The following is a 21,890-nucleotide window of genomic DNA, read 5'->3' on the forward strand; positions in this document are numbered from 1 at the left end:
GGGCCAGAGAGAGAGGGAGTCACAGACTGAAACAGGCTCCAGGCTCCGAGCTGGCAGTCAGCACAGAGCCCGATGCGGGGCTCGAACCCACGAACCGCGAGATCATGACCTAAGCGAAAGTCGGACGCTTAACCGACTAAGCCACCCAGGCGCCCCTTCTTTGGTAGTTCTTAACTAGCTGGGCCTTCCACCGCACCACTATTGGTGTTATCTGTAATGTCATGAGGGGGGCAGCCATCAACATCGCAGACCACAGATTGGGCGGTCCCCAGGATCTCTGGCTAGAGATCGGTGCTGCTTCTGCTGGGCAAGGTTTCCAGTCTCCTCAAAAGTGATATTTCCACTGTGCTTAATGTTTTTCTGCCTGTCTCTGTCTCTTGGCTGTACCTTAAGGGCTTCGATAATCAGGGCAGAGGCAGAAGGTGCCACTTCAGTTTGGGCCTGTCTGTTCTGAGTGGTCATTTTCACTGTAGTCCGCAGACCCTCCCAATCTCTGGTTGCCTAGGCAGTGTCATCACCAACCTTTTTTGGAGACAGACCCAGGGGGCCAGTCTTTGCAGCCCAGACAGACAAGGCACTGACTTCCCCACCAGTGCACCTTAGGTACACAGTACACAGCTTTGATCTTGTTGGGGTCGAACTTAGGCGGCATGGTAGAGGTGGCTGGTGTCAGATAACCCCGATTTGGGAGGACCAAAGAGAGTTGCACCTTCACCACCTCCAAGCTGAAAGTCAAAAGTACCTTTTTAATTTTTTTTTTAATTTTTTTTTTTTTTTTATTTCTAGGAGAGAGAGACAGCGTGAGCAGGGGAGGGTCAGGGAGAGAGGGAGTCACAGACCGAAACAGGCTCCAGGCTCTGAGCCGGCAGTCAGCACAGAGCCCGACGCGGGCCCGAACCCACAAACCGCGAGATCATGACCTAAGCGAAAGTCGGACACTTAACCGACTAAGCCACCCAGGCGCCCCAGTACCTTTTGAATTTTAAGCCATGTGGATACATTACCCTATTTTAAAAACCAAATTTATTTTAAAAAGAGATGGTATATGGTGACGGTGACGTGACCTTCCATGGACTCCCTCCCAACAGCTGTCGCTGTTAGAAAAATACACGTATCCAGTCAGTTTTGTTTCATAGAAATGCCTCCGTGTACTCCTGAATTTTTAGCTAAGGTCCTGCCTTTTCCAGAATTTCATATGAGTGGAATCATAACAATATATAGCCTTCTTTGGTCTGGCTTCTTTTGCTTGATTCATCCATTTTATGTGAATTAATAGCCTGTTCCTTTTTATCGCTGAATAGCATTCCATTGCATGGGTGTACCACAGTCCGTACAGTTACCCATTGAAGGATGACTTGGCTGCTTCCAGTTTCTTGGTGCTCATGAATAAAGCCGCAGTAAACATTAGCATACAGATTTTTGGTGAAACATAAGTGTTTTAGTTCATTTGATTAAATACCTAGGAGTGGGACTGATGAGTTTTTATAAGAAACTGTCAAACCGTCTTCCAAAGTGGTTCTACCATTTTGCATTCCCACCAGGTGAGGTGTGTGTGAAGTTTCATTTTCCTGCATATGGATGTCCAGGAGTTCCAGAACATTTGTTGAAAAGACTATCCTTTCTCCATTAATACTGCTTTTGCACCTGTGTCAGAAGTGTGACTGTGCCTGTGTGGGTCTGTTTCTGGCCTCTCTCTATTCTGTTGCATTGATCTGTGTGTCCATTATTGTGCTATTAACACACTGTCTTGATTTTACTGTAGCTTTTTAGTAAGTCTTAAAATGAGGTAATAGGAGTACTCTTTTTTCCTCTTCTCCCAAAATTGCAGTGGTGAGAGAGGACATCCTTAAGTTGTTCCAATCTTGAAAAACATTCCATCTCTCACCATTAAGTGTTAGTTGTATGTTTTTAAAATATATATACGCTATAGTGCTGAAAAGAGTTAGCATAGCAGTCCTGATGCTGCTTGCTCCTTTTAGCAGGCCTTCTTAGAAGATTGACCCTTGGCTGGTGTCTTGAAAATTGGCTTTTCAAACATTTTGAAAATAAAATATTACACTCAATCTTCATTTATTACTTTTCCAGTGTTCTGTATTTCTTTATGCTAATCCAAGCTCCTACCCTAATCATCAATTTCTGCCTGAAGTTTTTCCTTAACGTTCCTTTTGTGCCAGGTGTGCCGATGGCAGATTCTTTGCTTTTGAGAGTCTTTATTGGTTGCTTCCCTTCTGAAGGACATTTTGGTGGGATGTGGAATTCTGAGTTGGCCATTCTTTTCCTTTGCAACGTATTATTCCAGCGTTGCCTTGCTTGCGTGGTTTCTGATAAGTCGGCTGCAATTTTTGTCCGGTTTCTCTCTATAGTTAATGGGTCTTTTTTCCTCTGACTGCCTTCAGGCTCTTGGTTTTTGCCTGGATGTAGCTTTTTTTTATTTTGTCATTTATCCTGCTTGGTGTTCTTCTGAGCTTCTTGTGTCTGTGTATTGTTGTCTGTCACTAATTTTGGAGAGTTCTCATTTTTTTTTTTCAAATCATTCTTGTACTCCATTCTCTGTTTTTTTTATTCCTCTGGAATTCCAATTTACGAGTATGTTACACTGTTTGATATTTCCCCACAGTCCTTGTATGCTGTGTTCTATTTTTTCACTCTTTTGTCTCTCTTTATTTTAATTTTTACTGATCTCACCAATACTTGATTGTCATGCTCACAGAATCTTTCCTTGGCTGTGTCTAATCTGCTTAGCATGTTGGGCTTTTTCTTTTTTTCCTTTTTTTGAGCATGTTGGGTTTTTTGGGTTTTTTTTTTTTTTAAATTTTTTTTTAATGTCTTATTTATTTCTAGGAGAGAGATAGAGACAGCATGAGCAGGGGAGGGTCAGAGAGAGAGGGAGTCACAGACTGAAACAGGCTCCAGGCTCTGAGCTGGCAGTCAGCACAGAGCCCGACACGGGGCTCGAACCCACGAACCGCGAGATCATGACCCAAGCGAAAGTCGGACGCTTAACCGACTAAGCCACCCAGGCGCCCCTTTTTTGGGTTTTTTTACTTCTGTCATTTCGATTTCTTTCTTCCACTTTTTGTCTTTTTGCTGAAATTATTCATCTGGTCTTGCATGTTGCCAGCCATGCAACTCTCCCACTAGAGTCTTTAATATATTAGTCGTAATTCTTTTAAATTTCATTCTAGATAGTCCCAACATCTGTATTCATATGGAGTCTAAATTTGATGATTGCTTTGTCAGTTGGAATATTTTCTTGCCTTTGACTATGTCTCATGAGAAGCTGAATGTGGCTGAAAAGCTGTTGAAAGCTTTTGAAAGTGCACATGGGCAGGAGATACTGAGGTAAATATTTGATGTGTTTGGAGAAGAAAACAGGTGTCCTTCTGCTAGGCCTCTGGTGTGAGGATTTGAGTTCATCGAGTCAGGAGCTGGCTGGTGTTTGGTATTTGGTTTTGGTAGGGCACCAGAGATTGCGGACTCCTCTAGTGATACCTTCTTTTTTGACTCCTGCTTGGCTTCGGGTTTTTCCTTTGTGCTGTGTCCCGAGAGCTGTCTCTTACAGCCCTCCCAGCTGTATCCCACTCTTACTAACCACATAGCTGGTTTGCCAGGTGGTGGATGGTGGGGGAGGAGGGAGTTTTCTGATGACTTGATTAAACCTCAGACTTAGGCAGGTATTGGAGCCTGGGTCTTGAGTGTGTCCTTTACAAGAATGCCTGCTCGAATGCCTGCTCATCCTCCAGGGGGGAAGCTTTTTCTTTTTCCTGTCTTCCTCTTCCCCAGCTGCAGTGAGTATCCACCAGTGTCCTTAAGCCGAGGGTTTTAAGCCCTTCCCCCTACAGATTAAGCCTTTTGTTCTGTACTGGAGATAAAGGAAAGGGGTCTGGGTGGATTTCACAGTGGGTGTTGTTTTCCTCAGCCAGCCAGCACTGGGATGGGAGCTTTCTCTGGGATTTTCCCCGATTCTTTCTCTAAGAGCCTGGCGGGATTCCTGTAGGAAAAACTTGTAAGAGGATGGGAATTCCTCCACCCCATGTAGAGCCTAGGAGCCTCGTACTCTCATGACATCCCATACTCTGACCTTTGGTAATTTGTTAGAATTTCTGGTTTAATCTTTGTACCAGTTTACATGCTCAGATCCTGTGCCTTCCTGCAGGCGTCCGTCTCTTCAGATATCCGGATGGTGGTTTGGCCTGTATTCAGGTCTCTCATAGGTCCAAGAAGAGTCCTTGGTTTTTTCAGTTTGTCTAGCTTCTTTCTCGTAATGGTGAGAATGATGGCTTTCCAGTCCTTTACAAATCAGCCAAAACCGGAGCCCTAAAATAAGTTTCAATCTATATAAATGTCTAATGCAGTGCAGGGCCCATAGAAACTCAGTTACAGGTCAGTTTTTCCTCTCTTTTTCTCACCTCTTTGCATGCTCTGGTTTTATGGCTAGGGAGCCAGGAATAATTGATTTGCGTTTGAGTTCTGCATATTTTAGTCTTCAAGGGGTGCCTGGGTGGCTCAGTTGGTTAAGTGTCCGACTTCGGCTCAGGTCGTGATCTCACAGTTTGAGGATTTGAACCCCGCATCCGGCTCTGTGGTCATCAGTGTGGAGCCCACATAGGATCCTCTGTCTTCCTGTTTCTCAACCCCTCCGTGCACGCACTCTCTCAAAAGCAAACATTAAAAGAAAACCTCTGCACCACTGGCAGTATGTTATATGTTTGTCTTGCTCCCTTTCAGAATTCTGTATCTGCCTTCCTAATTATCAAGAGCATCATTAGCACTCAGAAATAATTTGCCTCATTTCAAAATTAGAGCTTGATTTGGTCTTTCCACAGTATAGTTTTGTTAGTAACCACGTGTTTGCCATTTTTATTCCCCACATTTCCAGGTGCAGTTCAGTTCAGGTCAGCAGATATTTAAGTGCCCACTGTGCTGTAGGTGAGGCAGTAGGTGTTGAGTAGAATACAAGCGTGACCTGGTAAGTGGAGTAACCAAGAGGTTCTCAAAGGCAGTGGAAACCCTTTGGATGGAAGGATATTGCACCTTGGGAGATATCTCCATTTCAATCTAGAAGGATTTAAAAAATTTTTTAATTCTGTTTTTACTTATACTAGAGATACACTAGAGATGCATTCTAGTAAAAATGGAAAAGTTGTAGAAAGAGCCATGGTTGTCCGTGACATCCTTAGAACATCCTCATTTCATCACATTATCCTTCTGAGGGTTAATTTTGATTGCTTATTTTTGTTTTACTATGCAAATTGCTGTGTCAGATAGCATGCCATCTAATAATTTGCTGAAAGACCTGTATTTTTAAGGGACTAAGCACACAAATTTATTGAACTTTTAAGGAATGTTTGTTTAAGGGGATAGCTCATCTTTCAGTTTGGACGTGTGGCCCGTTAATGGTTCTTTGCTTCATGTTGTAGTGTAGCTCTTTTCATTTTTAAATCTGAGAACTGTTAGTCATAGGTAGAACTGTATTGTGAGTAAATGGAAAATACAGAAATTAGTATTGACCAAAAAGAGGATGGCCTATTACCCTCTTCTTTAATTATCATCCAGTAAAATCGACTTTTGGGGGATATGCATAGTCTTGTGGATTTTGATAAATGTATAGATCAGTGTAACCACCATCATAATCCGGGTACAAAGCCATTTTATCACCCCCTAAAACTCCTTTATGTTACCTCTTCGGTCACAGTTTTCTCATCCCCCGCCCCCCCCCTTGGCAGCCGCTGATCTGTGCTCCATCACTAGTTTTATCACTTTGAGGATGTCGTATAAATGGAGTCAGACTGAATGTAATCTTTTGAGTCTTGCTTTTTTCCCTACTCACCGTAATGCTTTTGAGATTCATCCAAGCTGTGTATATCAATAGTTAGTTCCTTTTTTATTGTTGAGTAGCATTCTATTGCAAAAATGTACCACATTTGGGTTGTTACCAGTTTTTGCTAATTATAAGTAGAGCTGCCATAAGAATGCATGTGCAAATATTTATATGCACATATATTTGCATTTTTAAGCCAAATACCTGAGCATGAGATTGGTAGTTATACTAATGTTCATAGTAAAACTAGTTCGCTGGAGTTTTAATGCTAGAATGGATAGAGTAGTGGAGACTCAAGTTGTTTGAATCATGCTTTTGGTTCTTTCTTACTAGTTCTGCAACCTTTAGTGAGTTTAACCTCTTGGTGTCCCAGTTTCCTCTTTGTAAAATGAAGTTAATGATGGTAACCACTGGGACTGGTGTGTGGAATTAATGGCAGGTTAAGGGTAAAATGCTGAGCAATGTCTGGCATACCAGATGTTATTATTATTATTTCATGTTTAACGGAGCCTTGTCAGAAACATTCATCTTTAATTAAAATAGGAGAATTAAGTAATCCATAAGTGTGATGTGTTTAGTAGGCAAGCCTTCAAAGCAATGCCGTCTCTAGGGGAAATTTTAAAAGTTTGCTTTAGTGGTGAAAAAGTTCAGGACCATGTGTATGGGAGTCCTCTGTAATACCCAAAGATTGGATCGCGTGCCCGTTTTTGATTTTACTTGCCCTCTCAATGTTAAAGATTCATGTTCACCAAAATTTAGTACACTGCTATACTTAGTGAAGAGGCTGCAAAAACTACCTCAGCATCAACTAACATTCATTTAGTGCTTGCTGTATACCAAGCCCAGGATAGGCATTCCTCAAGTGTATAAACCGGAGTACCTCCCCACAAGATAAGAAATTTGGATCATCACCAAGCGTTGTTTTTATACTGTCTTTTTTTTTTAAATATTTTTATTTATTTCTAGGAGAGAGAGAGAGACAGCGTGAGCAGGGGAGGGTCAGAGAGAGAGGGAGTCACAGACTCCGAATCAGGCTCCAGGCTCTGAGCTGGCAGTCAGCACAGAGCCCGACCCGGGGCTCGAACCCACGAACCGCGAGATCATGACCTAAGTGAAAGTCGGACGCTTAACTGACTAAGCCACCCAGGCGCCCCTATACTTTCTTAAAGGTACCTGTTGAGGACACTGACGAGACGTGATTTCTTGGAGCCCCTGTGATGTGGGCCGTCTGTGATTTCTCAGATCCTATCTTGAAACACATCTTTTTACAGGAAACCTCCCCAGTCTTGAGAGAATTGCAAAACTCCGTGTGCCTGAGTAAATCTCTCCCTAGAGCACTGTGTCGTTAGAAAATGCAAGAGGCCCCTTTCTTGCATAACTTGCTCTATAGTATGGTCTGGCTCAGTCTGAGAGAGCACCAAGGGCAAAGGGGATGTGTTTTCCCCTGGAGAACTCCCTGTCCTGTGAGGCGCACACGCAGGCCTACTCATTCACCTACCATGCAGTGAATGAAAGCCAGTATGCGTGAAGAGGAACCTAAGTGTCCTTCCTTCTCTCCTCTGTTCAGTTGTTTTGTAACGTATTCACATGTCACGGTCTGTCAACTGAGGACAGTTCTTCACCTGGGCTTTCAGGGGAGCTAGCTGGGTGGAACGAGAAGTCTAGGATGTCCTCTCTAAACTGTCCTCACTGCCTCCCCTCCCCAGGTAGCACCACCATCCAGCACTCAGGTGTACCTGGAGCCTTTCCTCACAGTTGGAACATCCTTCCCTCTTTGCCCTGCCAATCCTGCCTGGGCCATTTCTTGCATATTGTAGCCCAGCAAGAGACGTCCCCATGCCTCAACACCCGCTCGTTTGGACGCCATCTTGTACTCCATATTTCCTCATTAAATCGTGTCTTGTCTTTTCACTTTGTCACCCGATGCCATGCGTCCTTACTCTGTGACCTGTTCCATATATACATGACCTGAAAGTCATACAACTAGACTGCTATTCCCAGAGTGGTAGGAAGCCCTCAGATTCTTCACATCCTGTCTCCCACAAATACCTGAAAGAGAATTGCCGCCTGCTATTTAATTAGCAAACTAAACATCTGCTCCCATTTTGTGTTTAAACATTACATGTAACATGTTCTAATGGCCACATAAGGCTTGCGGGAAGTGATAGTTTGAGAAATCAGTATGTATCTTGTGGACTGTTCGAAGAAAGCGGGTGCTTTGCCGCGCTGCCACTGTGGAAAGGGCGGCTCTCTAGTCTGCCTGGGCAGGGCATGGCTCGTAGCACAGACTGCAGGCAGCCCTTTCCTGGCTCATGGTGTCTAGCCTTCCCCGTAGTTCCCGTAGTTCTTTTCCCATTACGCTGTAACAGAGGGCTAGGAATTTTTTTCAAATACAGACAAAGCGTTGTAAACAGCTGTATTGTACTTGTCTCACATGAGACGTATCTTACACAGGAGAGGGGAGTGTGTGTGTGTGTGTGTGTGAGAGAGAGAGAGAGAGAGATGAGCCTAAATTTAGCTCTCTCTGGGATACCCAATTTAAATCCAGTATAAACACTTTTTCTACCTCTAAACCTAGCTGTAAAAGCTCACTTGTGCCCTTTAACGCCTTGAAGAGGACCCATGTAGGCACTTGCCTTTAGGGAAACCGTCCCTAGGCTGCTTTCTTGCCAGGATCTCTATGCCACTATACTCCATACCCAGTTCAACTTCCTTCCGGACTGCTGTCCATGGAGATGCAGGTCCTGAAGGCCGCCTCCCTGTACCACCAGGCCACCACTGACTCCTTGCTGCTCACTGCACAGTGGCCAGTGTCTGTATTCCTGAAAGCCTAGCAGTTAAGGTCTTCCACATCCAATCATAACCTTTCCCACCATCCTTACCTCTTAACTTTTCAAATCCTCTTCTCTACCCACTCCACCCACCCGACCTTGCAGTCTAGATCTAAACATACCCTGAGTCATCCTGCCGCTCTGTGTGTACTGCCTTTGCCTGAAGTTCTCCACATTCCTCTGGGTTCCTTCCATCCTGTACATTCCTCAGTACCTACTCAGAAGCTTATCTTCTTTTATCTCAGTGGTACCTTCCGTCTTTGAAGGCCCATGGGATTTAATGTGCTCGGCACTCATTTTCCCAAACGGGATGGTGTGATAGAATGGTTAATGGCCACAGAGTCCTTTCATTTCTGTATGTATGTACCTATGTATGTATGTGACTTTGCAGCCCCTCCCCTCAAGGTAGAGTCTGTTTCTCTACTCCCTGAATCTGAGCTGTTCTTGTAACTTGCTTTGTCGAGTAAAATGCAGCGTCAGTAGTTCTGCATGACTTCTGAGCCTAGGTCTCAAAGCCTTGTAGCTTTCCCCTTGCTCCCTAGGCGCCCTGAAGCACCCTTATGAAGAAGTCCAACTAGCCTGCTAAAGGGAGAGATGACGTGGCAAGAGAGGGCCAGTCAGCAGCCAGCCAGTAGACCTGAAGGCAGACGGGAGACCCAGTCACATTGCCAGATGACTGACCATATGAGGGACCCTAGGAAAGAGTAACAGAAGAACCACCTAGCTGATTCTACCGCAGGTTGCTGACCCACAGCATTGTGAGCACATGAGATGGTTGTTATTTTAAGACACTAAGTTTGGGGATGATTTACTATGCAGCAGTAAATAAGTGAAAGGGCATGGTTTGTAGTGTTATATTCCCAGGGCCTAGAAGACATGCCCATGGAAGGTTTTCTTTAAAAGATTTTTGTGGATCACTGTCCTCATGGTGTCACTCCCCTCTACTTAATAGACAAGTAAGCTTTCAAACCTCCTTGTCTCTCCCTGGTGCCCAAACAGTTCAGAGCTTGGGCTCAACGCTGTCTTCCAGAATAACGCCTTGCAGTCTTTCTGTGCTCCACAGGACCAGCATCCATCCATTTGCTCCCTTCACAGACCCGTGCCAGGTCATACCTCTCAGCTCACCGCGGCATCCCTTACCACTTACCCTTGTTCGCTAACACTGTAGGGTCAACCCACGGACGCCTGAATGCCGTAAAGCTGTTCGCAACTCTCCAGCCTTCCACCATCACTTTTAACGCTCCTACCCGATTCACATGTGCTTATAATTAGGAGAGACCTTAGAGATCGTCTCAGACAACCCCTTTGAGTCATGAATGAGGAAAGGAATGCCCAGATAAGAAATAACCATAAAAAATGGCTTCCTAAGGTCATATGTCGGCAGTATCAATACCAGAACCCACATCTCATGCAGATTATTACCTAGTAGATTGCTAATTTGTGCTTCGTGCATGTGTCTACTTCACTGATTAGACTGTGGAAGTTCTTTGGAGACAGGCATAATCTTTCACTTCTGCCTTTTCACACTTTCCTGCTATCCCCAAAGCCTAACCAGTGACCACTGGACATATCTGTAGTTGATAAGTACTTGTTGATTAATTGATATTTGAAAAGCCCTTATGCTTGGAACTGTTCTATATCTTTTTTGTAGGGCTGCCAGTTTTTTGAAAAAAAATTACTAAGATATAATTGACACACAATGTTATATTAGTTTCAGGTGTACAACATAGTGATTCAACAATTCTGTGTATTATTCAGTGCTCACCACAGTAAGTGTACTCACCATCTGTTACCATACAGTGTTAATACCGTATTATTGACTGTATTCCCGAAGGTGTACTTATCATCTCTGTGACTTATTTGTTTGATAACTGGAATTTTTTTTTTTTTACCTCTTAATCCCTTTTATCTATTTCACTCAGACCCCTACCCACTTCCCCTTTGGCAGCTACTGGTTTGTTCTTTGTATTTGAGACTCGGGGGGGGGGGCGGGGGGGTTGGTCTCTCTTTTTTTTTTTTTCTTGTTTGCTCGTTTATTTTGTTTAATTTCACTTCACATCATACCTTCTAGGTCCATCCTTGTTGCACATGGCAGGATTTCATCCTTTTTTTGGCTGTATAATATTCCATTGTATATAGCGCATCTTTTTTTTTACTTTTTAAATTTTTTATTTATTTTAAGTCTTAGTATTTTTTAATATAATTTATTGTCAAATTGGCTTCCGTACAACATCCAGTGCTCATCCCAACAAGTGCCTTACTCAATGCCTATCACCCACTTTCCCCTCTCCCTCACCCCCATCCACCCTCAGTTTGTTCTCTATATTTAAGAGTCTCTTACGGTTTGCCCCCCTCCCTCTGTTTGTAACTATATTTTTCCCCTTCCCCTCCCTGGTGATCTTCTGTTAAGTTTCTCAGGTTCCACATATGACTGAAAACATATGGTATCTGTCTTTCTCTGACTGACTTATTCCACTTAGCATAATACCTTCCAATTCCATCCACGTTGCTGCAAATGGCAGGATTTCATTCTTTCTCATTGCCATGTAGTAGTCCATTGTATATATAAACCACATCTTTATCTCTTCATCAGTTGATGGACATTTAGGTTCTCTCCATGATTTGGCTATTGTTGAAAGTGCTGTATGAGCATTGGGATCCATGTGCCCCTATGCATCAGCACTCCTGTATCCCTTGGGTGAATTCCTAGCAGTGCTGCTGCTGGGTCATAGGGGAGTTCTATGGTTAATTTTTTGAGGAACCTCCACACTGTTTTCCAGAGGGGCTGCACCAGTTTACATTCCCACCAACAGTGCAAGAGGGTTCCCGTTTCTCCACATCTTCACCAGCGTATATAGCTTCCTGATTTGTTCATTTTAGCGCTCTGACCGGTGTGAGATGGTATCTCAGTGTGACTTTGATTTGTATTTCCCTGATGAGGAGGGATGCTGAGCTCGTTTCATGTGTCTGTTGGCCATCTGGATGTCCTCTTTGGAGAAGTGTCTATTCATGTCTTCTCATTTCTTCACTGGATTATTTGTTTTTCGGGTATGGAGTTTGGGGAGTTCCTTATAGCTTTTGAATACTAGCCCTTTATCTGATATGTCATTTGCAACTTTCTTTCCCCTTTCCGTGGGTTTCCTTTTAGTTTTGTTGATTGTTTCCTTTGCTGTGCAGAAGCTTTTTATCTTGATGAGGTCCCAATAGTTCATTTTTGCTTTTAATTCCCTTGCCTTTGGAGATGTGTCAAGTAAGAAATTGCTGCAGCTGAGGTCAGAGAGGTTGTTGCCTGCTTTCTCCTCTAGGGTTTTGGTGGTTTCCTGTCTCACATTCAGGTCTTTCATCCATTCTGAGTTTATTTTTGTGTATGGTGTGAGAAAGTGGTCTAGTTTCATTCTTTTGCATGTTGATGTCCAGTTCTCCCAGCACCATTTGCTAAAGAGTACCACATCTTTACCCATTCATCTATGGGTGAACATTTGAGTCGCTTCCATTTCTTGGCCATTGTAAATAATGCTGCTGTAAAGATAGGAGTGCACTTATCTTTTCAAAGCAGAGTTTTTGTTTTCTTTGGGTAGATATCCAACAGTGGAATTACTGGGTCTTATGGTATTACTATTTTTAAGTTTTTGAGAAGCCTCCATAATGTTTTCCACAGTGGCTGCACTAATTTACATTTCCACCGGTAGCGCACATCCTTGTCATTACCCCACATCCTTGCCGACACTTGTTATCTCTTGCCTTTTTGATGCTAGCCATTCTGACTGATACACAGTGGTATCTCCTTGTGGAGAACTGTTCTGTATCTTGTTTGTGGCGGTAATTACAACTGTATGCATTTTTCAAAACTTGAGTTGTACATGAAGCAGGATAAATTATGCTGTGTATAAATTTTTAGAATTAAGGTATAATTCAAGGCAATTATGCTGAGGAAATCCATTTATTTGACAAATGTGACTAAATGTATAGGTTACATGTTACTGTGAGAAAAGGAACTTGGCCCTTTGAAACTGAACGTGCACGTAATAAGTGCTCACACTAGCTTCCTTCCTCCTCACGCGCAAATGCTCCAGGCTCATCTGTCAAGACTGCATACATGCCCGAAGAGGTGGCTGGGCCTCAGGTGACTTCTAAGATCCTGTGGTTGGTTTGAAAGGTAAATAAATGATATTTTGGAATGCTTGGGTAAAGTAAAATGTAGAAGCACCACCGCACTATTCTAAAAGCTGGTCCCCTAGAGCCTTCGTTTTACTTACAAAGACTTGCGCAGGTGTAAAACTATTAGGCCTCTGTTAATAGAAATTACTTAACACTTAAAAATAATACAGAAAGGTGGCCAGATGTTCTTTCCAGCTGTTCTCCTGGAACAGCAAGAGGCCCACCCAAGGGTTATTTAGTTCTCTGCGGGATCGCATCTTTGTTTGGAAGTGACATGTTAGCTTAAAGATTTTTGTCAGGTAGAGATGTGAAAATCCTTTTTGTTAGAAGAAATAATCTCGGAGGGTACGGATGAGCTGGCCTGTAGACATTAACCACTTTTCTGCTCAATTTAGCTATCTTCCATGGCTTTGTTTGATTTTGGTGCTTGTATATACCAACTCTCTCAAATATTCTCTGAATTATCCTGATTCTTTCACAGATAAAGTAGTCTTTGACCTGTGTTCGCCCTGTATTTGTGGCAGTCCCGTTTTTCATTTTGAAAATTATATTTTTGATGCCCAAAACATCCTACGGCATTGCCTGTGCCTCACGCCCCATCCTGTACAAAGTCCCTGAAATCCACTACTGATAGCTGGTTTTAATGCTGCACCAGCACCTGAAATACCTTTGTGATCATGCCGGTACCTGAAGAGGTCTTCACAGGAAAAACACTGGATACCTCTGCAAAAGACTGCAGAAAGACTTTCTGGAACTACTCTCACAAAATAAGAAACTGATGCTCTTTCCTATCATGTTATCGTTCTGTTTATAAGCCAAGAGGATGACATTAAGAACCTTTGTTTTAGGAGATCCAGAGCAAACAGACTCACGCTGGGCCCTTCTTTCCTGTCAAACGCTATTCCTTATAATCCAGTTTTCCTAGTAATGGTCATAAAATAACTATATTGAAGCAATAAAAATTGATAAACTGCCAGCTGCCTCAAAAATCTAATAGCTTTGGCAAAATACACTGCGGCTCATTCTGATAGAGCCTCCTTTTCCCTAACAGGTTTTATTTTAACACTTTCCTTTTCATGCTACTGAACAGCATAATCAAATCAACAATTCCACGAATGCCCAGTGTGTTGCAGGCACTAGGCGCTGCTCAGGCCTGACCACCCCTACCCTCCGCCTCAAGCAGGCTCCACTGCTACTCCATGTCAATTCTTGATTTGTAGTTGTCCAGGATGAAAACGGAGAAGGGTTGCAGCCTGCCCCGTTAGCACCCAAAGAATCAAACAAAAGAGTGGATCTTTTTCACGTTAATAAAACCTTGATTATCTATGAGGCCATCGAGTATTAAATATATACAGATTTGAAACAACATGTGAGATGGGAAGGGCAGGTTAAAACATGGTTCACTAACAGCTGAATCAGCTTGATGACTTTATTGAAAGAGGCATGTAACAAGTATCCTGTAATAACTCAATTTCAGAAATTATCCAGGTACGGTGCCCATTCATATGAGACCAAAGTGCCAGCTTTCCATGCGGCGCAGAGAATCCTCTGCAGAGGAATTCTGAACCAAAATTCTAAAACGACAGAGAAGAGGGGGTGGAGTGGGTTAGGGATATGGGACAAGTAGAGGGAATTTTTTCAACGCACTTTCTCCCTGGTGATTGTTGAAACAAAGTTCTTTATTATTTCACTCTAACGTGTTTTTGAAAAAATTACACGTTGGGCCACCTTCGGCCTTTGGGTGTAGGTAGCTGGAAGGAACATTGCTCCCACCCTTAAAATTTTAAAAAGCCAGACTGCAGATTCATGCCTTTTATTAAACCCATCGGAGGGGGAAGTGTTTTGCTCAAGTATTTGTTGAGAGAATTATTTGTTCAACTATTTTACTCATTTTTAAGTTTGGTGGTTTGTTTTCTTGCTGTTGAGTTGTGTTTTTAATTTTTAAAAATTTATTTATATAGATTTTAAATATTTTTAAGTAATCTCTACACCTAATTTGGAGTTTGAACTTACAACCCTGAGATCAAGAGTCATACACTCTAGTATTTGAGCCAGCCAGGCCCCCATATTTATTTATTTTAAGTAATCTCTACATCCAGCGTGGGGGTTGAACTCTCCACCCTGAGATCAAGAGTCACATGCCCCTCTGACTGAGCCAGCCGGGTACCCCTCTTACTGTTGAGTTTTGAGAGGTGTTTTTTTTTTTTTTTTTTAATACTCTGGATAAAAATCTTTTGTTGGTTACATAATTTATTAACAAATATTTTCTTTACATCTTTGGCTTGGCTTTTCATTTTCTTAACAGTGTCACTTACCAATTAAGATTTTAATCTTGATGAAGTCCCGTTTATCATTTTTCTTTTAAGGACTCTTATTAACTCTGGGTCATGAAGATTTTCTCCTGTTTTCTTATAAAAGTTTTGTAGTTCTGTGTTTTACAGTTAGGTTTATGCCTGTTTCCCGTTAATCTTTGTATGTGATGCGAAGTTTAGGTGGAGATCTCGTTTTTACACATGGATATCTTACTGTTGCAGCACCATTGGTCCAAAAGACTGTCCTTCCTCCTTTAAGTTGTTTGTGCACCTTTGTTAAAGCTCAGTTGCCTATATTTATGTGGGTCGATATCTGAACTGTTTTGTTCCATTGGTCAGTTTTTATCACTTCACCAATATCACTGTCTTGATTACTACAGCTTTATAGTAAGCCTTAAAATCATTTAGTGTGATTTCTGTAACTATTCTTTTAAAATTTGTTTTAGCTATTCTAGCCCTTTTGCCTTTTTTTTTTTTTTTTATATAAACTTTAGAATCAACTTGCCTGTATTTACAAAAAGTGCTGCTGGGATTTTTCTTGAATCTGGGTTAAATCTAATGATGAATCTGATGAATTTGGAGATAATTGACATCTTTAATATGCTGAACATTCCACCACATGAATATAGTGTATTTCACCGTTTATTTAGATTTTCTTTTATTTATTTCATTAGTGTTTTGTAGTTTTCAGAATGTAGATCCTGTACATATTTTGTTAGAGATCTACCTAAATATTTTATTTCTTTAGAACTATTGTATATATTTTTTAAATATTCAGCTTCTGTTTATTGCTACCACAATAGAAATACGATTTATTTTTGTGTTGACCTTACATCCTGATCCCTTGCTAATTGATGGTTAAAGGATTTTTAAAAAATAAATTCTCTGATGTATTCTAAGCAAACAGTCATGTTGTTTAGGAGTAGGAATAGTTTCATTTCTTTCTTTCAATCTATGTGCCCATTTTTCCTGAGAAAGAGTGAATGTGAGTGGAGGAGGGGCAGAGGAAGAAGGAATCTTAAGAGAGAATCTTAAGCAGGCTACATGCCAAGCATGGAGCCCCACATGGGGCTCAATCTCACAACTGTGAGATCATGACCTGAGCTGAATGCTTAACCGACTGATTCACCCAGGGGCCCCTATTAACATTTTTTAAACTTATTTATTTTTTTAATTAAAAAATTTTTTTTAATTTCTGAGAGAGAGAGAGAGACAGCATGAGCAGGGGAGGGTCAGAGAGAGAGTGAGATACAGAATCTGAAGCAGGCTCCAGGCTCTGAGCTAGCTGTCAGCACAGAGCCCGATGCGGGGCTCGAACCCATGAACTCTGACATCATGACCTGAGCCGACTGAGCCACCCAGGCGCCCCTCCCTATTACATTTTAAAGATTTTACTTTTAAGTAGTCTCTACACCCAACCTGGGCTTGAACTCACAACCTCGAGCTCTAGAGTTGCAGGCTTTACTAACTGAGCCATCCAAGCACCCCTGTGTACCATTCATTTTTCTATTTATTCATCTGTCCGTCCATCTATCCATCCCTTATTGCACAGGCCAGGACTTCCAGTGTGATGTAATAGGAGTAGTAACATAACACTGTATGTCAGCTATACTCAAAACATTTTTTAAAAAATAAGAGTAGTGAAAAAGAGCATCTTTTCTCCTATTTCACCCAAGTCTGTCATCTTTACATTCTTTTATTCAGTTGAGGAAGTTCCCTTGTATTCCTAGTTTCCTGAGAGTTTCTATCATGAGTGCATGCTGAATTTTGACAAATGCTTTTGTCATCAGCAGAAATGCTCATGTGGATTTTCTTTTAGAGATGTAATATGGTTGATTACATTGATTGGTTTTTAGACATTGAACCTGCCTTGCATTCCTAGGGTAAACTCCACTTGTTGTAGGGTTTATATGTTGCTGTTAGATTTGCTAATATTTTGTTGGGGATGTTTGTTTCTATATTCGTGAGGGATTTTGGTCTGTAGTATTCTTTTTTGTATTCCATCTGTCTGGGTTTGGTATCAGGGCTTGATAAAATTTATTAGGAAGGATCCCCTCCTCTCCTGTTTCCTGGAAGAGATCTTGCAGATTTGGTGTTATTTTATCTTGAAATGTATGTTGAAATTTGCCAGTGAAATCATCTGGGCCTGAGTATTTCTTTTTAAAAAGATTTTTAGCTGTGAATTGAATTTGAATGCCTTAATAGATAAGGCATTTTTCGGGTTATCTATTTCATCTTCAGGGAATTTTGGTAGTTTGTGGTTTTTGAGCAGTCAGTCCCATTTCACTTAAGGTGACTAATTTCTATGCATAAAGTTATTTCTCCTATCCCCTTGTCATCCTTAAAGTGTTTGCAGAGTCTATGGTGATAATCTCCTCTTTCATTCTTCATATGGCTAATTTGAGTGTTCTCTCTCCTTTTCTCCATCTTGCTAGAGGTTTATCAATTTTATTGATTTTTTTCAAAGAACCAGCTTTTGTTTTCATTGATTTTTCTGTTTTTTTTTTTTTTTTGTTTCTCTGTTGTTTTTCAGCTTCATTGATTTCTGCTTTATCTAGATTATTTCCTTGTTCTGATTCCTTTGGATTTATTTTGCTCTTCTTTTTCTAGTTCCCTAAGGTGGAAGTGTAGATTGTTTATTTGAGACTGTTTTTTTTCCCCTAAAAGAGCATTTAATGCTATAAATTTCCCTCTAAGCACTGCTTCAGCTGTAGCCCGCAAATTGGGTTATGTTGTATTTTCCTTTTTTTGTAGTTCTGAATATTTTCTAATTTCTCTTGAAAGTTTCTCTTTGAAGGGCACCTGTGTGTTTCATTTGGTTGAGCATCTGACTCTTGATTTCAGCTCAGGTCATGATCCCAGAGTTACGGGATCAAGCTCTGCATTGGGCTCCATACTGAGCATGGAGCCTACTTAGGGTTTGTTCCCTCCCCCTCCCCCTCCCCCTCCCCCCGCCTCCCCTCCCTCACTCCCCCTCTACCCACCTCCTCCACTTATGTGGGCTCTCTCTTCTCACCCCCTCAAGAAAATTTTTTAAGTTTCTCTTTGACTCATGGATTATTTAGATGTGTGCTATCTAATATCCAAGCATTTGGAACTTTTCCTCTATTTCTGTGTTGTTGATTTCTGTTTTAATTTCTTTATGGTCCAGGAACATACTGTTAATTTCAATTCTTTTATATTAGAGGTTTGTTTTATGACCCAGGATATGGTCAATCTTGTTGAAAGAATATATATTCTGCTATTGTCAGGTAGAGTATTATGTATTATGTCAACTAATTCCACTTAGTTGATAATGATGTTCAGTTCTTACATATTTTTGCTGATTTTCTGTCTACTAGTTCTGTGTATTAATTAGAGAAGAGTATTGAAGCCTCCAAGTATAATTCTGGATTTTTCTACTTCTAATTTTTGGTTTGGCAGTTTTTGTTTCATATATTTTATTTTTATTTTTTCAAATGTTTTATTTATTTCTGAGAGAGAGAGAGAGAGCATGAGCAGGGGAGGGTCAGAGAGAGAGGGAGACACAGAATCTGAAACTCACTCTAGGCTCTGAGCTGGCTGTCAGCACAGAGCCCGACGCGGGGCTCGAACCCACGAACCGTGAGATCATGACCTGAGCCGAAGTCGGATGCTTAACCAACTGAGCCACCCAGGCGCCCCTGTTTCACATATTTTAAAGCATTCTTGTTAGGTGTGTGTACACATTTAGGATTGTTAAGTCTTTTTGGTGAGTTAATAACTTTTTACCATTATGTCATGTCCCTCTATATCCCACTTTATCTGTTATTATTTCCTTTTCCTCCCCACTTCCCTGCCTTCTTTGGGGTTATTGGAACCTTTTTAGTGCTACCTGTGATTTTTGCGTTCATCTCTGCATATTTTTGTGGTTTCACTAGGACTTACAATACACATCTTTGCGCAATCTACATAGCGTCAACACTTTATCACTTCAAGAAGAATGCAGAAACGTTACCGTTTACCCTCCATCCTTTATGTTGCACTTGTTTTTATACTACATGTACACCTATACTACACCTACACCTATTTCCACACAGTATCATATTTGCTGTCAGCTGTCAAATATATTTTAAAGAACCAAGAGAATATTATATTTACCCAATTATTTCCCATTTATGTTGCTGTTCCTTTGTCCCTACTGTTTGCTATAATTTTCCAACTGTCTAAAGAACTTCCTATTGCAATTCTTTTAGAGCAGGTTGCTGGCTATAAATTCTCATTTCTGAAGGATATTTTTGCTAGATCTAGAATTAATGTGTTGACAGTTCGTTTTTCCCCTCACTTCAAACATTTTGTGCATTTCCCTCTGACCTTCATGGTTTCTAATGAAAAAACTCACTGTAATGTCAAATTATTGTACCCCAATAAAATGATGTGGCAAACAAACGCGAAAGAAAAAATGTTAAATTTCCTGACAACTTACAGCCCATTGACAAGTCCTTGAGACACGCAGAGTGGCCTCTGTCTAAGAGCTCAGCTGCCTCAGTGACACCGTTGCTAAAGGGCAAAAGCCAATCTTAGCTTAACGCTATCCTGATCTCCAGGTCTGAGTTTTCAAGTCCTTTGGAAACTTCCTTATCTCTAACCTTCCAAATATATGGTTAGCAGTCATCCTGCAAGCATATGGCCCGCTGATAAATACCTGAAGGGTCCCAGTGACTGAAGGGTTACTCAGCTTACTAAATAAATGACCTTTCCCTAACAATAGCTAGCCCCCTCAGGGTCCTAGAAACCTTGTTTACAAAATACCTTGGAGGCGTATGCTGTCCCTAAGCCCCTCCCAACTTGAAAGTGTATAATCAGCCATTCCTCACAACCCCAGTGCTTGTTACTGCCCATGGGTCCTATCCCTGTGCTTTAATAAAGCAAGCACCTTTTTGCACCGAAGACATCTCAAGAATTCTTTCTTGGCTGTCAGCTCCAAACCCCAACATTTCCACATCATTTGGCACCCAATATGGGGTGCCAGTGGGGCTCAGTCTTCTCATCTGGACTCTGAGCCTCAGTACAGACTTGATTAATGCTTTCTCTTCTCTTCCTTTACTTCCAATTCAGGGGCATTTCGAGGAGTGTGGTATTTCTGGAATATTGCATGTCGATTGCTCAGGCTGCAGGCCTCTAGCCCGTGGCTACTCTGTGGGGAGGAGAAAGCCTGCCTTTTGGCTGGAAGTTCGTACCATGGCCAGAATGGTAATAAGAGCCAGAAACTTGATGCCCTCTCTTTATTCCTGTCCTTAAACAAAGTTGTCTGGGCATGGGACAGCCACCTAAGTCACCAGGACAGCTGCCCATCTTGTCTCCTGTGTGTGGTTTCTTCTCATTGGTCTAATGTGATCCCCTTCACATCTCTGGTCTATCCACGTCTGGCTGTCTGGCTGTAGGACCTCCACTCATTACTGGTGGAAACTAGTACCCAATTGAATTAAAATTCAACTGGGGACCGTTTCCTAGAGAAGTTGGCCGTAAAGATCACACGTGTTGGAATGTTGCTTAGACCATGATGGATTTCTCTATCTTTATACTGTTTTCTGTCAGTGTCCTCTACTAACTGCTTAAATTACAGCTTTGGGCAATTTCCCCCTTATAAGACTTTTCTAGTATTCTCCATAGGTTATAGATGGTGAATTCTTCATGGCAAGGCAAGGGCCAGCCTTCATGGCACAGCCTTCAAGGCAAGGCACGGCACAGTATCTCAATCCATACGCCAGCACCCATTTTGCAATCTAGAATGTGATGGGGAAATGGGATGTTAGCATCCCTCCTATAGAGCTTTTAATGATAGGGTGGTGATCGTAGCGATTTCTTTTGAGGGAGGCCTCAGGTCGCTTTGACACCAGGGACCTCTGTCATATCCTGTGTATAGTTACTCCTATAATGTAAGGTTTTTGTCTGGCTGCTTTAAAGGTTTTTTCCCTTTGTGTTTTTGTTTGGTAGTTTGATTTAGATATGTCTGGGTATGGATTTCTGTGGGTTTCTCCTGTTTGGGGTTTTTCACTTCTCAGGCCATTCAGAGTATCATAAGTAGGCTCTAGATTCCAGAATAGACTGGAATAATAATGATAAAAGACTTCTTTTGAAATGTCTTTGCTTCATAGGGACCTGCACATAATAGAAATAGAAATATTTGCTATGTATCCCAGACTAAAATTAACATTAGTTTAGTAAATTATAGTTATAACTCCTGCTCCCTTTCAAGCAAGTGGAAGATTATTGCAAATGGACCAGGATGGGGGGAATTGAGCTCCAGAAAGAAGGAGTAGTTTTGTAGCTTTACATACCTAGTAAACTGCAGGTCTTTAAGTCAGTTTTCCAGTTCCCTTTCCACTCTAATATGTTGCTATACACTTACAGAGTTTGCCCCTACTCCCAAGCTGAAACTTTAGCAGAAGTTTATGGTGAGATGTTGGTTTTGAAATGTCTGCTTTTGCTTTTTTTTTTTTTTTTTTAATCAGGGAAAGTCTGAATTTTTAAATTTCTTCTGGGAGGCATCAGGTCTTGGTTTGAGCAGGGATTGGTACATTACAGCCTGCCAGCCGAATCTGGCCCACTACCTATTTTCATACAGCCCACAGGCTAAAAATGGATTTTTTTTCCTGTTTTTAAATGGTTGGAAAAATCAAGAGTATTTCATGATATGTGAAATTTAGATGAAGTTCAAATTTCAGTGTCCATAAGTGAAGTTTAACACTTTGCTTCAGTGTCCATAAATGAAGTTTAAGTTCATCGGAACACAGCCATGTCTATTTG

At 41.5% G+C, this 21,890-nt stretch overlaps 1 protein-coding gene and 1 pseudogene across 7 annotated transcripts in view; one reads left to right on the forward strand and one right to left on the reverse strand.

Annotated features, from left to right (window-relative positions):
- LOC120219876 (regucalcin) overlaps window positions 1-21,890 on the forward strand; it is a 175,570-nt gene that overhangs the window by 9,397 nt on the left and 144,283 nt on the right. The window lies entirely within an intron of this gene.
- Window positions 171-652, reverse strand: LOC120219877 (annotated as a pseudogene).

The sequence above is a fragment of the Hyaena hyaena genome, unplaced genomic scaffold, assembly GCF_003009895.1.
Source record: "Hyaena hyaena isolate Hyena2069 unplaced genomic scaffold, ASM300989v1 scaffold_658, whole genome shotgun sequence".
Taxonomy (NCBI): Eukaryota; Metazoa; Chordata; class Mammalia; order Carnivora; family Hyaenidae; genus Hyaena; species Hyaena hyaena.